This window comes from Glycine soja, chromosome 3 (assembly GCF_004193775.1).
Source record: "Glycine soja cultivar W05 chromosome 3, ASM419377v2, whole genome shotgun sequence".
NCBI classification, from domain to species: domain Eukaryota; kingdom Viridiplantae; phylum Streptophyta; class Magnoliopsida; order Fabales; family Fabaceae; genus Glycine; species Glycine soja.
In genome coordinates this window covers 7,151,313-7,166,649 of record NC_041004.1, presented here as the reverse complement: position 1 = coordinate 7,166,649, position 15,337 = coordinate 7,151,313, and the positions used below count along the sequence as shown (strand labels likewise).

The window sequence follows — 15,337 nt, the reverse complement described above, 5'->3', positions numbered from 1 at the left end:
AACAAAGGCAACCATTAGGTCCTTCCAAGAATGGACTCGGGAAGGTTCCAAGTTAGTGTACCAGGTAACAGCTACCCCAGTAAGACTTTCTTGGAAGGAATGTATCAGCAATTCCTCATCTTTTGCGTATTCCCCCATCTTCTGACAATACATCTTTAGATGGTTCTTGGGACAAGTAGTCCCCTTGTACTTGTCAAAGTCCAGCACCTTGAACTTGGGTGGGGTGATGATATTGGGTACTAGGAACAACTCTTCTAGGTTAGCAAAGGCATAATCTTCACCTCCTTCAATGGCCCTGAGCCTTTCCTCTAGATGATCCAACTTTCCCATTCCTGCCATAGTCATGAGGGTTTTTAACCGCTGTGGAACGTGAGGGTTGTGGTTATGGATGATACTGAGGGCCCTCCAAAGTGTTTTGCAGGGGTATACCACCAGCTGCTTGCCCTTCAGTGGCATATCCGAGCCAAGGCTCGAAGTCGGCTAGATTGTGGTGGGGAATTTCATGTGTCTCTTCCACGGTTTAAGAGACATGTGCATGATCAGTTTGGGGTTGCTGCCTCTCAATGGGTATAGGAGTGGAGTTATTGACATTCTTATTGGGAGTGTACGCCACATTGGGTGGCGTATAGTTGAGAGGCAAGCCATATGGCGGGAAGGCGTGGTCGTTTTGAATTTGCACATCATGGGGGCCGCCCGTACTTCCCAAATCTTTGCCTACCATATCAGAGGTTGGATGATTCATTTGGTTGATGCCGGATGGGGACGTCGGGTTTACCTTAGCAACAACGCTGGTAGTGGCAATTGCAACCGCATTGGCTTCCATTATCTTCTTCACGCTCATCATGGCCTCCATCATTGTGGCCATTTTCTCTTTAATGGCCTCCATGTCGGCCTTCATCTTCTCTTGTATCTCCTCTACTTCACCCATTACTCTAGCTCTAGCACAAGTTCGGTGAGGGCGCCGTAAAGCATGCGTGTTTTTTTTCTTTTTTATAACAATGATTAAGTTCTCTTCTTTTTTTTTTCAAGGAAAGAATGTAATGAGCAATGCAACCAATGAAAAGTATGGATGTATGCGAATGATGCATAGTTGAAGTATTGCGAATTTTTACGCAGGACATGGGGTTGAATCAATTTAAATTTTCAACATGGTCCATGACATCTTTGTCAAGGTGAAGCTGGAAGTAACAAGGATATCAATAATCCTAAACATGTTTGGCAGTAGACGAAGCAATGATGTAACACGATCCATCTTTTGCCCCAATTTTTGCAAGATGGTCACTTCCATGCTTCAACTTGACTCGATGAACCTTTTCGTAAAAGCGGGAGCTTGGTTTAACCCCATATCCCAGGGAATGGCAATTTTGATCGCCAATACTTCAACAACATTTCATAGGGATGAAAGACTCGAGAATACGCATGCTATGCATGGAAAATGTAATTATGAGATTGAGATGCCCGAAGAAACATCCTTTCTTAGTTAAACATGCATTAGGTACCATGTTCAATCATTTTGTTTTTAAGTGAAATGGGTTTATGATCCCAACATGGTTGACTCATGGTACCGAATATATGCAACTAAGAATGCAGCGTGAATTTTCGTACTTCCCTTTTTTTTTTGTAGAGGAAAATACAAGGATCATGTATGAGCAAACAAAAAGTATGTTGAACGCATATGATGATGCAATGACTCATGCAAAATGGGAATGTGATAACGTACATATGCAGGAATGATATGTTCATTATGATGCTGAAGAGATGTTTATGCGGTGCATGATATGAATGCATTTTACGGACACGAGAGCCCAGAAAATTATCTCTTCTTACTTGCGCATTTGGGGGCGCAGTGCCCCATGTGTACAATTAAGAAGGTGATATGGACCTTCCGGCTTCCCGTGACAAAGGACGAGACCAACATACAATGCATGCTAGAGATAAAATGCGGGAGTGACTTGATTCGCACTAATTTTTGGAGTAAAAACGTGGGATAAACTCATCTTATTCAAAAAGTTATAACTAGTCAAGATCTGAGCGACAATAAAAACTTCCTAGCGGTTTCCAATCATATGGTCCATTAAGTCTATCATATGCTGACAATAGCTGAGAAGTCTGTGGATCTCCTCGGGGGCGGAGTAGGTGTCTGCCACTGCTTTGGCCTTGGCTAGCAATCGGGGAAGTTCTTAACTCCTGTTCAAAGTAAGAGCAAATCGGTCCGTCCATATTGTTGCCTCTTGGTGCAATGAATCAATTACCCTTTCCCTTGCTTCCCTTTCTGCTGATATCTTGGCGTACTCATCCTCTAGCCTTTGCTCGTGAGTCACCGCTAGATTTAGCTTCTCTTTGCACTTATCGATGATGGCCCACATATTCCCTTCAATCTTGCTTAACTGTTGGGACAAATTTCTTTTCGACCTAAGGCAAACCTTTAGCTCGTCCTTCAAGATCATGCCTTTGACCTGTGATGATTCCTTTCACCTCTTCGGAGCTTGAGCTCACTATTGCTGCACTATAAATCCCCTCAAAACTTTGCTTTGGTCGTGTTCTTCCTTTCGGGCCTTCTTGGTTTCTCGTTCCAAGGCTTCAGCTGTGGCCATATTGACGTCCCTTAGTTCATCATACTCTTTTCAGACTTTGATGGCTATGGACTTGAACTTCTCTTCGACTACCCGGGCTCTTTCAAGCTCTGCCTTTAGGGCTTGTACCTCATCACTTTCTTTCGAAGCTTTAACCTCATCGTCTCTCACAGTCTTTAGATTTGGGAGCCAATCCAATCCTTGTGTTCGGACTCTCAGCCACTTATGATAGTCACCGATGATCCCATTACTGCTTCCCCTAAGCTCTCTGTCCTTTCTTCACACCGCATCACATGCCTTGCGAACTCCTTGGAGTACCTTTGCATTGGGGTCACTAAAACCCCGTGCGATGAAAGGCGTGATGCTTTCGTCTGATGGCACTCCTCTCATGGGGTAGCCAAGCTGTCTTATGGCGAGGACGGGATTATAATTAATACAACCTCTTGTTCCATCAAGGGAACATTTGTACATCCTTCGCATGAAGATAGAATCCTGATTCTTCCTTCCTTCTAGCGAGGGAACAAATTAACAGACGCCCCTCCATGCTAGGCAAGAGTTGGTCCCAATTCGCCTTTCCTTTTTCGACGCACGAGCGGTGACCTTGTAGCGGATAGACGGGCCTACCTTCTTGGAGAAAAAGGTGTGAAACCAGCCACACATAGAGAGCCAGTGCACAACAAACAATTCTTGCGCCGCTCTTTTCACATCCCCGGTCGAACGTGTCATTCATGGCCAAAATGGCGACGACCGGGCTTTCCTTGCCATGTTGAAAGGCGAGGAAAGCGTCAATCACTGCTAGGTCCACTAACCCTTCCATATTCGGAAAGAGGACAACTCCAAAGATCAAAAGCGCCAAGATGTCAATAAAAGAAAGCCCATTCGCCTTGATTTTGCCAAGGCCTTTGCCCTTTCCTCCAAACACTTCCTTGATACTCCGACTACCCCATTCCTATTTTGCTTTACACGGTCCAACTCTTGTGCTGAGATTTTCACTACCTTGGCAACTCTTGTCGTGGAGGGATAGAACCCAGAGAAAAGATATGGCTTCCTTCCTCCCAGTGGGCATCCCAGGATTTCTTCAAACTCTTTCACAGTCGGCACTAGCTGGAAGTCCTCAAATGTGAAGCACCTTAGGGGCTGGTCATAATACTGGGAAAGGGATGCAATCGGTTCCATGGAGACTTCTACCCTAGCTAGGTCCCAAATCTTACCATAGGCTTTGCGGAAGGCTTGCCGTTGAAGTTGACCCATTAATTGCCCCAACTCTCGTAAACTAGTGACCTCTAAGCTCTTGATTTTGACTTGATAGAACCTCTTTTTAAGCGAAGGCTTTTGACTTGATCCCATGTTTTACTAAAGTGAAATAAAATCTAGTGCGAATCAAAACTCCGACATCTATCATGGGTGGAATGGATGAACGCATGAAGAAATGCATATGACACAGATGCAATTTACGAATACGGGAGCCCGAGAAATTGTCCCCTTCTTGGATACAACGTTTGGGCAGCATGGCACCCAACGTATGTTTTTAAGAAGGCGACACGGACCCTCTGTCGGTTTGCTAAAGTGAGGGGATCAAAGACGAAACCCACGCATGATGCATATGCGAAAGGCACAACACGGGGATGTACATAGTACGACAATATTCACAAACAAATATAAGCAAAAGGGTACATGACACTTGTGCATGGCAGTGTGAAAAATGGCACACAACGTGTTTGCTCCGTGCCCCTATTTAAAGGGACCTATATGGGAGGGAACTAAAAGGGCTTTTAGTGATAATTCCCAAGGTGGTCATATCTCTCTTGATGGTTTCTAGAGGTATCATCCTCTTCGAAGAACATACTGCAGCAGTAGGGACTACTAGCAACAATATGTTTTCAAAGAGAAAAACTCTAGATGAGGGTTCACTGCAATCAAGCAAGTCGGAGACCTAGCATGATCACAGATTCACCTCCACTCCTTATGTTCCCACGAACCCGGGTATAGGGCCCCTTTTTTTTTTTTTTCAACTCACCGTGTGTGCAAATAGTGTTAGTGTTTGTGTGCATCAAATGAATAAATATTTACCTCAAGCATACACTTAAAAATGCACAAAAAACATCAATGAGTTATATATACAAGAACATAATGAAGGGAAACCCAACAAAGGAGTAAGTCACGGTATAACATTGCACAAGATTAAATGGCCTAACTCTCTAAAAAACTTCCCTAGTGGAGTCGCCTACTGTCGCAACCTACCCTTCGGCGGGAGGGCGACGCGTGACTCGCGAGATGCGTATTCCACGAAAGGAATACGCGCGGAGTCGCCACCAACGTTTATTTGAGGAAAACGTCGGAAAAACCGGAAAAGACGCGATCTACGAACTTTTAAGTGAAAGGTTCGGGAGTTTTATTTACGCACGGGGAAGGTATTAGCACCCTACACGTCCGTCCCAAGGGACGGCAGCCTTTAATCGAATGTGCAAACATGACTTTGATTTTTTTATGTTCCCTTTTTATGTCTTTATATCCTTTATACTCTTTTTATATTTTTCTCTTTTTGTGGTCGACAAGGGTGTTTCCCTTTGCTCCTACGTATTCCTCAATTGCGATGAGGAAATAAGACCTACGTAGTTCTTTCTTATCAAGTGATTCTTTTTTACTTTAAAAGGTGATCATTTTAAGGCGTTGGACCTTGAAAATGATCCATTTTACTTAGCAAGAAATTGAAATGACAAACTTCAAAAACCTATTTTTTATGGACGAGCTTGACTAGGCGAGTTGATTTTAGCCTTAGTTTCACTTTAGTTATTAGTCAATTCAATTAAGAATGAGAAATCCCAAAGAGAAAACGTCCGATTGATTTTCCGCTTTATTTTATTAAAAGACGTTTTTTATTATTATATTATTATTTTACCTCTTTTTTTTATTTCCAACGTGGTTACGGCATGACCGAACGGTCGAAATTCATTTTAACCGAAGTTAACGGATAATACAATTCAAACGATCGGTGGAAATTTATTTTATTTTTAGTTTAAGCGAGAAATGACTTAAATAAAATGGCTTAAGCACGTCAAAAGGGGGTATAAAAAGTAAATAAAATGAGAATAAAAATACACGAAACACAATGTGGACCACCACGGGTTCATAGAATGAATCGAAAAGCTTGGTTCGAGGTACTTACCCGTTGAAGATCGAAGAACGATGAAGAACGAATGAAGAACGGTCGAAACCTTCGCGAAATTCCTCACGGAAAACGTTACAGAAACGTTTCGGAAGCGCCTCGGCTTAAATTTTCTTCACGGAAACAATTTTTCCAAGCAAATTCGAAAGAGAGAGAAGTGCCTAAGGGGCTGAACCCTTTTCCTTCTCACTTCCTCCCCTATTTATAGCAAAATAGGGGAGATGGTTGCCGCCCAGCTCGCCCAGGCAAGCAGGGTTGCTTCCTCCAGAAGCAACAGCCTTCTAGAGGAATCTTCTGGAGGGCCCAAGTGGGTCTGGTTGCTATTTGCACCCCCATTTTTACTAAGTACACCCCCTGCCTTTTTTGGTGATTCTTTTTTCGTAAAGTTATGGAAACTTACGAATTTCGTAACGATACTTGTTTTCTTTCCGTAATGTTACGGAACCTTGCAGATTACATAATCATCCCCTTTTTTACTTACGGAATGTTACGGAACCTCACTTAATTGTGCAACGATGCTTCCATTTGATTTCCGGGGTGTCACGGAACCTTACGGATTGTGCATCAATATTTTCTTTTGTTTTCCGGCATGTCCCGGAATTTCACAAATGGCCTAATGATGGGTGCCAAGCACCTTACAAGGACCAAACAAAGGTCGTATGTCATCAAGCAAAGGTCCCCGGACGAAATTAGGATATGACACCATTTTTAAAAGACACAGGATCAGGAAGGGATTGGTATGTTATTTAAGTATTGATAACAAATACATCCATTGCAGGCTTTACATGTGGCACTGCTTTCAACATAGATTAGGAATTGCTATAAAATGTCAAATAAAGTCACAACTATGAATGAAAAAGAGCAGATTTACAAGAACTGGTTGAAGTAGAACTCAGACAAAAGATACAACATAGCTTAACTGCATAATAGCTATTTACCTTACAACCCGGACAACAAAAGAATTGATAACAAATACATCCACTGCAGGCTTTACATGTGGCACTGTTTTAAAAAAGATTAGGAATTGCTATAAAATGTCAAATAAAGTCACAACTATGAATGAAATGAAAGAGAATAGATTTACAAGAACTGGTTGAAGTAGAACTCAGACAAAAGATACAACATTGCTCAACTCCATAACAGTTATTTACCCAAACAGAATTTTTTATGTACAATACATACAAACCATTTGAATTCAAAATTATTCATATTTTGGTCACAAGCCCTCCAATTTCTTTGTATGCTTACTAAACACCCAAATATTACTTATGGTCATGAGTTGATCATGAGAGAACCAATAATAGACACTAACCAGCACATTATTAACCCAAAAAGGTCATCAAAAACATTAAATTCATAAAAATAATAACTATTAGCAAAACTAGAAAGATAAAGGAAGACAGAGACAACTCTTGATTGGACCAAAAGGTGGAGCACAACCCAGACAACAAAAGAATGAAAATGAGCAAGCCTTTTATTTCTTAAATTCCTCAAGAAACTACTTTTTACTAACCCAAAAAGATCATCAAAAACAGAAAATTCATGAAAATAATATCTATTAGCAAAACTAGAAAGAGAAAAGCTAGAAGCTCATCTTCACACCAACCTGAATGCTAAGGTCTCCAAATATACTTATTTTCAATCCATCTCACATGGCAAATATGATAGAGCACTGTAAAAGGAATGGATTGATGTTAAATCGGGGTGTATTATTCAACTATCAAATGGAACCCAAATGAAGGCACAAGAGTTACAAAAGGAAAAAATAAATTGATGGAAAAAAAGGAAGACAAGGACAACTCTCTAGATTGAACCGAAAGGTGGAGCACAACCCAGACAACAAAATAGTGAAAATGAGCAAGCCTTACATTACTTCACAAACGAGAGAAAATTGGAACATCATTTTTTATGTATCAACAAATAGCATTCAACCTCAAGTCAAAATATTAAATGAAATACAATCATACAGTGTAAACACCACCTGAACGAAAAATTTCCGTCGGAGATGTACAATGGTTAATAATTTGAAGATGACCATTTTTAAAAGACACAAGATCAGGAAGGGATTGGTATGCTATTTAAGTATTGATAACAAATACATCCATTGCAAGCTTTACATGTGGCACTGCTTTCAACATAGATTAGGAATTGCTATAAAATGTCAAATAAAGTCACAACTATGAATGAAAAAGAGCAGATTTACAAGAACTTGTTGAAGTAGAACTCAGACAAAAGATACAACATAGCTTAACTGCATAACAGCTATTTACCTTACAATCCGGACAACAAAAGAATTGATAACAAATACATCCACTGCAGGCTTTACATGTGGCACTGCTTTCAACATAGATTACGAATTGCTATAAAATGTCAAAGAAAGTCACAACTATGAATGAAAAAGAGCATATTTACAAGAACTGGTTGAAGTAGAACTCAGACAAAAGATACAACATAGATTAATTGCATAACAACTATTTACCTTACAACTCGGACAACAAAAGAATGAAAATGAGCAAGCCTTACATTTCTTAAATTCCTCAAGAAACTATTTTTTATTAACCCAAAAATATCATCAAAAACAGAAAATTCATGAAAATAATATCTATTAGCAAAACTAGAAAGAGAAAAGCTCGAAGCTCATCTTCACACCAATCCCTTTATTCACAGAAAAACATATTTACCTTACCACCCAGACAACAAAAGAATGAAAATAAATTCCTCCAGAGTTACAAAAGGAAAAAATAAATTGAGGGGGAAAAAGGAAAAAATAATTACATCTGAATTGGCCTATTGGTCCTTTTTCAAATATTGGACGATTGGTCTTTGTGCTTATTTAATTGGATGATTGGCCTTTCCACTTATTACATCTTTTCAAATTGTAAGTATTGATTCTTAAGATTAAAAAACACCAAGACATTTAATAATATTGGAAAACGATTATTATCCATACAATATTTCTTTCTATTTTGCTAAATCAAACATTATGTGAAAACGAAGATGTTCACAGCCACGACTAAGGCATATAAATAACTCTGTTTACCAATTAGCAATAGCATGTCCTCAAATATAAACATAATCCAAAAGAAATTTACAACTAAGATTATAAAATATGAACCAGAAAGGTTGTAATTGCATCCTTCACTTTCCTAACCCATCCGATATCTAATTAATTCTGATCTAATATTTGTTTTCACACACACTAACACAAACTCCAAACTAGACATGTGCATAGCACATAAAATGAAAGATGTATTAGGTCAACAACATATCAATTGAAAAGTTATATGCGTATGAGAATAACCAAGAAGAGGCAGATAGTTAAGCTATCTAGATATACCATAACACAACTATCGTGCATTGTTTTTGAGGATCAAACAAAATAATTCAATAATGTAGCTAACCTTATATAATCCTATTTTCTTATTATACAATGCACCAAACACAGCCCAAAGGTACTGTTTGCAACTATCCCTATGTACTATATTTGGAAAAAAAAAATAATGTACAAAAATTTACAATCCATCTCACATAAAGGCCTGAACTATCATGAATGCTAAGGTCTCCAAATATAATTATTTTCAATCCATCTCACATGACAAATATGATAGAGCACTGTAACAGGAATGGATTGATGTTAAATGAGGGTGTATTATTCAACTATCAAATGGAACCCAAATGAAGGCACAAAAGTTACAAAAGGAAAAAAAATAAATTGAGGGAAAAAAGGAAGACAGAGAGACAACTCTAGATTGAACTGAAAGGTGGAGCACACAACCCAAACAACAAAATAATGAAAATGAGCAAGCCTTACATTACTTCACAGACGAGAGAAAATTGGAACATCATTTTTTATGTATCAACAAATAGCATTCAACCTCAAGTTAAAATATTAAATGAAATACAGTCACACAGCGTAAACACCACCTGAATAGAAAATTTCCATCGGAAATGTACATTGTTGAATAATCTGAGGATGGCCATATTTAAAAGACACAGGATCAGAAAGAGATTTGTATGCTATTAAAGTATTGATAACAAATACATCCACTGCAGGCTTTACATGTGGCACTGCTTTCAACATAGATTAGGAATTGCTATAAAATGTCAAATAAAGTCACAACTATGAATGAAAAATAGCAGATTTACAAGAACTGGTTGAAGTAGAACTCAGACAAAAGATACAGCATAGCTTAACTGCATAACAACTATTTACCTTACAACTCGGACAACAAAAGAATGAAAATAAATTCCTTTTCAGAATGCGCGAAGGGTCACACCGCGAAGAGATAGTCGTAACCTTAAAGATCATCAAAAATAGAAAATTCATGAAAATAATATCTATTAGAAAAACTAGAAAGAGAAAAGCTCGAAGTTCATCTTCACACCAATCCCTTTATTCACAGAAAAACATGTTAGAAATTGACGGAAAGTAAAGAGGAGACTAACCGATGGCAGTGGTCAGAGATGAAACGATCGACGATGTTGGCAGAATAAGCGAAAGGTCACAATGCGAAGAAGAAGCTGTAAACCCTAAACCTAAAGGACTTTTATAAAGTTTAAACCGTGCTTGATCACGGGCCTTTTCGGAGCGGTGTTGTTAGGTGCACCTACACTATTGCTGGTGCACCCAACATTTGATTTGAATACACCCAACATTTGATTTGAATAGGCAAAAATTCCCCAAGGTTAATTTTAAAAAGAAAAAAAAAGCACTACCAGCATTTGCTTCTTCTATGTCAAAAATAAAAATAGCCTTGGGTCAAAAGGTCCTGATTAGTTAGACTAAATTTAAAATATTGACTTCCTAATGGCCCATGAATTGGCTATATTTTAAAACACAAAATATTTTAAATATTTTTATTTTTCATTTTTTAGTTTTTTTTAATAATTTAATATTTTCCGTTATTTTTTTTACATTCATAACACTTTACAAATTAAAAGACTGAATTTTTTTTATTCAAAATGAAAATAATAAGAAATTAAAATGGAATCTGAATTCTTTTATTTGAAATTTAAATAATAAGAAATTAAAATAGAATCTAAATAACGTAAAGGTAGAGAAGACAATTGGCCCATTGGTCCTTTTTCAAATGTTGGACTATTGGTCTTTGTGCTTATTTAATTGGATGATTGGCCTTTCCACTTATTACATCTTTCCAAATAGAAAGTATTGATTCTTAAGATTAAAAAAAGACCAAGACATTTAATAATATTGGAAAACGATTATTATCCAAACAATATTTCTTTCTATTTTGCTAAATCAAACATTAAGTGAAAACGAAGATGTTCATAGCCAAGGCTAAGGCATATAAATAACTCTGTTTACCAATTAGCAATAGCATGTCCTCGAATATAAACATAATCCAAAAGAAATTTACAACTAAGATTATAATATATGAACCAGAAAAGTTGTAATTGCATCCTTCACTTTCCTAACCCATCCGATATCTAATTAATTCTGATTTAATATTTGTTTTCAGGTAGCAATAAGTATTACTAATGAAGGCTCGTTGTGCAAGGCTATGTTGTTGTCTCAGTCTTGATATCACTGTAACCATGAACTACTACTTGAATTTTCATTGAGCCACCTACAAACCTTTCAAAAAGATTGTTCACCATTCATAGAATGATAAGTTAAAGTCCTTTGTTTTCCTGGACAACCATGACCAAGAATGGACTTTAATCATCTCCCATACTATTTCAAAATGTAACACAATTTAAACCAATGTACAAATTAGAAACTGAGCCAATTCAACAAGATTGGCCAATTGGCACTTCATTCAAATGATAGACAACTTTACAAATATTTGGCCAATTTATTTTTCTCCTCCTTGGTCATCCTCTCCTATATCTGTTTCCTTACTTGAAGATTTCCTTTCAATTTGTAGTCCAAGAATTTTTTTGTGCATTTGCTCCTTTTCTTTCTGCATTTAAAACCAAAAAAAAGACGACTCAGTAAAAAACCTTATATGACTACATGCAAAGGAATTAAATTAATCATTGGTAAAAAGAAGAATATAGAATTTGTGCCTTATGTTCTTCTGCCAAATGCATCACTTTCTCATCGACTTTGTTCTGCTCCATTATTTCCATCCCATTCTGCAAACAAAAGAGATGAAGAACAAAGTTCATCACTATTCAAATTATTTAAATTTAAATAAATGGATCATTATTGGCGATCGATTTGACACATAAACTAAGCACCCAAAAAATATTACATTTTTTCTTTCAAGGTACAGTTTTCTCCTCCCATTCTCATTCTTCACTTGACTTCTATGTAGATACTTCTCACGACCCTCTAGTTCTTTCCTGAGCATGCAGATCCAATCTGGCCTTTTCACGACCCTTGTAAAACACCTCCCAATATTTCTGGGTAGTTTGATGCATGTTTTTTTATTTCTAATTGAACAAGGTGAGACACAACGTATGCCACCAAGAAAAGGTTAGAAAATTTTCACTAAAAAGTAAAACAAACAACAGGCTATCTGGAATGGAAAGATATAATCACACAACCAGATTATTTCACCTTTCAACAAACAAACATACAATAATCTATGCCAAAAAAGAAGAAGAAAAAGAAACACTTCAAACTTCAGCGTACCATTATTATATGATTCAATCATCGCTTGTCATCCATAACTCTGTTCAGGGACACACTAATATCATCATATTTGCTGGAAACCTGCTCTAATGTCTCGTTTCTCACTTTCAATTTGAAAGGATTTCCATCCTTTGAAGGTTCAACCATTATGGACATTCATGTTTTGCCATTGTAGAATTCTCCAAAGACTAGGAGGGTTTCACCAATGCAATGAACTTTGAAAGAAATTTTGAGGGAGAACGACAAGAGGGATTACAACAATTTAAGAGACCGAGGGGATAATGGATGGGTAGCTCGTGATAAGTCTATACCATTAGGATCTTAAATTGTTATAATCCTTCCTACCACAATATTCTGCCTTAAAACTTCTTTCAAAATTCATTGCATTAGTGAAACTCTCTCAGTCTTTGGAGAATTCTACAATGCTAAAACCTGAATGTCCATAACGGTTCCATAACGATTGAACCTTTAAAGGATGAAATCTTTTCAAAGTAAACTCATCCCTTAGTTTGGAACCAATATTTCCAATACACCTTCCGCCTTTAAATTCAGTGGCAATGTTTGCAACAATGCCCATCCAAGGCCAGACAAATAGTTGGTTTTTGGCAACTTTTTCTGATCTATCATTGACAATGACAACATTTTCTGGTCTGTCATTCACAACTATTCCAAATTTATCATTGTAAATGTTTCTGGATCCATCATTGACCACTTTTCCTGGTCTATTATGTACAGCGCTTCCTGCTTTATAATATTCATATACATAATATTCAAAGTCAGACTCTCAAACTCGTTCTAGTCCACCGGACATCTGCAAATGAAAGATTTTAGATTAGTTATAAGCTTCTTTTTTTATCAGCCAATAAATCTGAAGAAAGTTAGACCACCTACCAGAAAGCTGAAGACCACATACAAGGCCAAAATACTAACACAGCAATGTAGCCATTCAAATCAATTTTGGTAGGGGAGGGCTGGAGTTTTCTTGATGCAGTACTCAGGGAAGGTATACAATGCACCAAACATAGCCCAAAGGTACTGTTTGCAACTATCCCTTCACATGAAAGTGAAGAAACCAACCCCTATGTTAGCAAAATAGAAATAAAAATGAGAATAAGACATCCTCTTTAGTGGACTAACAAGACAGTATGGAAACAGGTTTACCTAGACACACAAGGTCACAAGCCCTCCAATTTCATCAAAAACAAGCCAAAATCTTAAGAAGCATTTAATCAAACACCTTGAAGGCAGAAATTGGACAATGTTAAACATGGAGATACTTGCACAAACTTCATTTGGAAACCATTTGCATTCAAACTTATTCTTATTTCTAAAAAATCCACTTGACAAAATCCACCTAGTAATAATAATAATTAGTTATATTTCAATGGTTGGGCTGACACAAATCAGTTTCTTATTTTCTATAGGTAGTTGTTAAGTGGTATAATTACATCTAGTTACCCCAATGTCAGTTGAGCTCCACTCATATCAAAAATGAAAATCACTAAACAGCCATGTGTAGAACACCAAAGTGAATCCACAACAATATCTTACCCTATAAGATATACACAAGCAAAGAGATGCCCTTCAAGATGTGAGTTGACCCACTACAAATAAATAGTGTTGTCGCATATTTTATCAAAGCCATTAAAATGTACGACAAAACAAAGTTTTAACACAAACTCCATCCAAACTAGACATGTGCGGAAACTGAGAAGGAAATGAGAACAAAGGTTTGAATATTAAGTAAGAAAAGATACAACATAGCTTAACTGCATAACAACTAGATAGAAACCTTCCAGGAATCCAAGGATCCAACAATGCATCTCTCTTGTCTAATAGAAACTGAGAAGGAAAAGAGAACAAGGGTTTGAATATTAAAAATGTAGCAATATGTCACAATTTAGCACAATTTCTTCTGTCTTAAAAATGTTTTATAATTTATTGAGCTACCATGATATTCATTTTCTCACATAGTCTATTTTCTCTCTGCATTACTTTCTAATACAGTCCAATTGATATTCACTTTCTCATTTCTTCTTAAATTGTTCTATTGTTGTTTCTCTCCTTGGAACTCTTATCTGCCAATGACAATTTTACTGACTGTTGGGAGTGTCCTAGTTCCTAGGTCCTGCTACTGTTTTACGATGATTAGTTTTAATGGTTTTGGTGAAGTACAGAGGCCTAAAGTCCTCCCAGAATGTCTAGTCTAAACTTAAGGGATTTATTTTTTTGTTTCCATAATTACTGTTATCCGGTGATTATAAATAAATCAGCTTGTGTGTGAGATTTCTAATTCCCAACTTCTACTTGATAATGTTTATGCTTTTAATGTGATTTCAGAAGCTTCCAAAATCTTGTCAGACAATAAAAAAATTATTCCAATAATTACTTGATAACATATTAATGTGAAAAGGGTACCTCTAACAATCATAAATTTAATTGGAAGATTAAAAACCAAAGTAGACTTGTAAAGGAGGGGGGAGGGGGGTATCATTACATCTAGTAATTCCAGGCAGACATGTTTCTGATTTTAAACAAAAAGGCTAAAGACAAAATGATCAGTTAATATACTATTAACTTATATTGTTAACTACATATGTAGTTTATTGTTATTTGTTAATTGTATTCTCCAAAAAACTAATACATGAGGGAAGCTAGAAATTTCATTCTCCCATACACAGGGCATAAGGCCATATTTTCCTCCTTGAAAGGCTTGAAGCTCATCTTCAAACCAATCCCTTTATTCATTGAAAAACGTGTTAGAAACTTAGAAGGAAAAGAGAACAAGGGTTTGAGTATTAAGTAATAAAAGATACAACATAGATTAATAGCTAGATGGAAACCTTCCAGGAATCCCTCAAGAACACGAGCCAGATCCGGTTCTTCTTTCTAGGACTGACGTGTGTCGTAGGTGATGGAAAACCAACCTCAATATTACACACATTTCAGGAACACGATATTAGGGAAGCAATAATAAGGATTAAAGACAAAAAAACA

General features: G+C 37.1%; 2 long non-coding RNA genes across 5 annotated transcripts; both read right to left on the bottom strand.

The window, feature by feature from the left end:
• Positions 1–9,633: 9,633 nt before the first annotated feature.
• Positions 9,634–10,380, bottom strand: LOC114406092. Its single transcript, XR_003665375.1, has 2 exons — positions 10,186–10,380; positions 9,634–10,036 (listed from the first exon to the last, which is right to left on the bottom strand). It is a non-coding gene; the product is annotated as an uncharacterized LOC114406092 (long non-coding RNA).
• A 1,389-nt stretch (positions 10,381–11,769) lies between these two features.
• LOC114406091 lies at positions 11,770–15,337 on the bottom strand. Of its 4 annotated transcripts, none has more exons than XR_003665372.1 (5): positions 15,184–15,337; positions 13,232–15,078; positions 12,341–13,151; positions 11,958–12,138; positions 11,770–11,838 (listed from the first exon to the last, which is right to left on the bottom strand). It is a non-coding gene; the product is annotated as an uncharacterized LOC114406091 (long non-coding RNA). The 4 variants fall into 4 exon arrangements; XR_003665373.1 differs by having other exon boundaries at positions 13,232–13,419; positions 13,502–15,319; XR_003665374.1 differs by having other exon boundaries at positions 13,232–13,391; positions 13,502–15,318.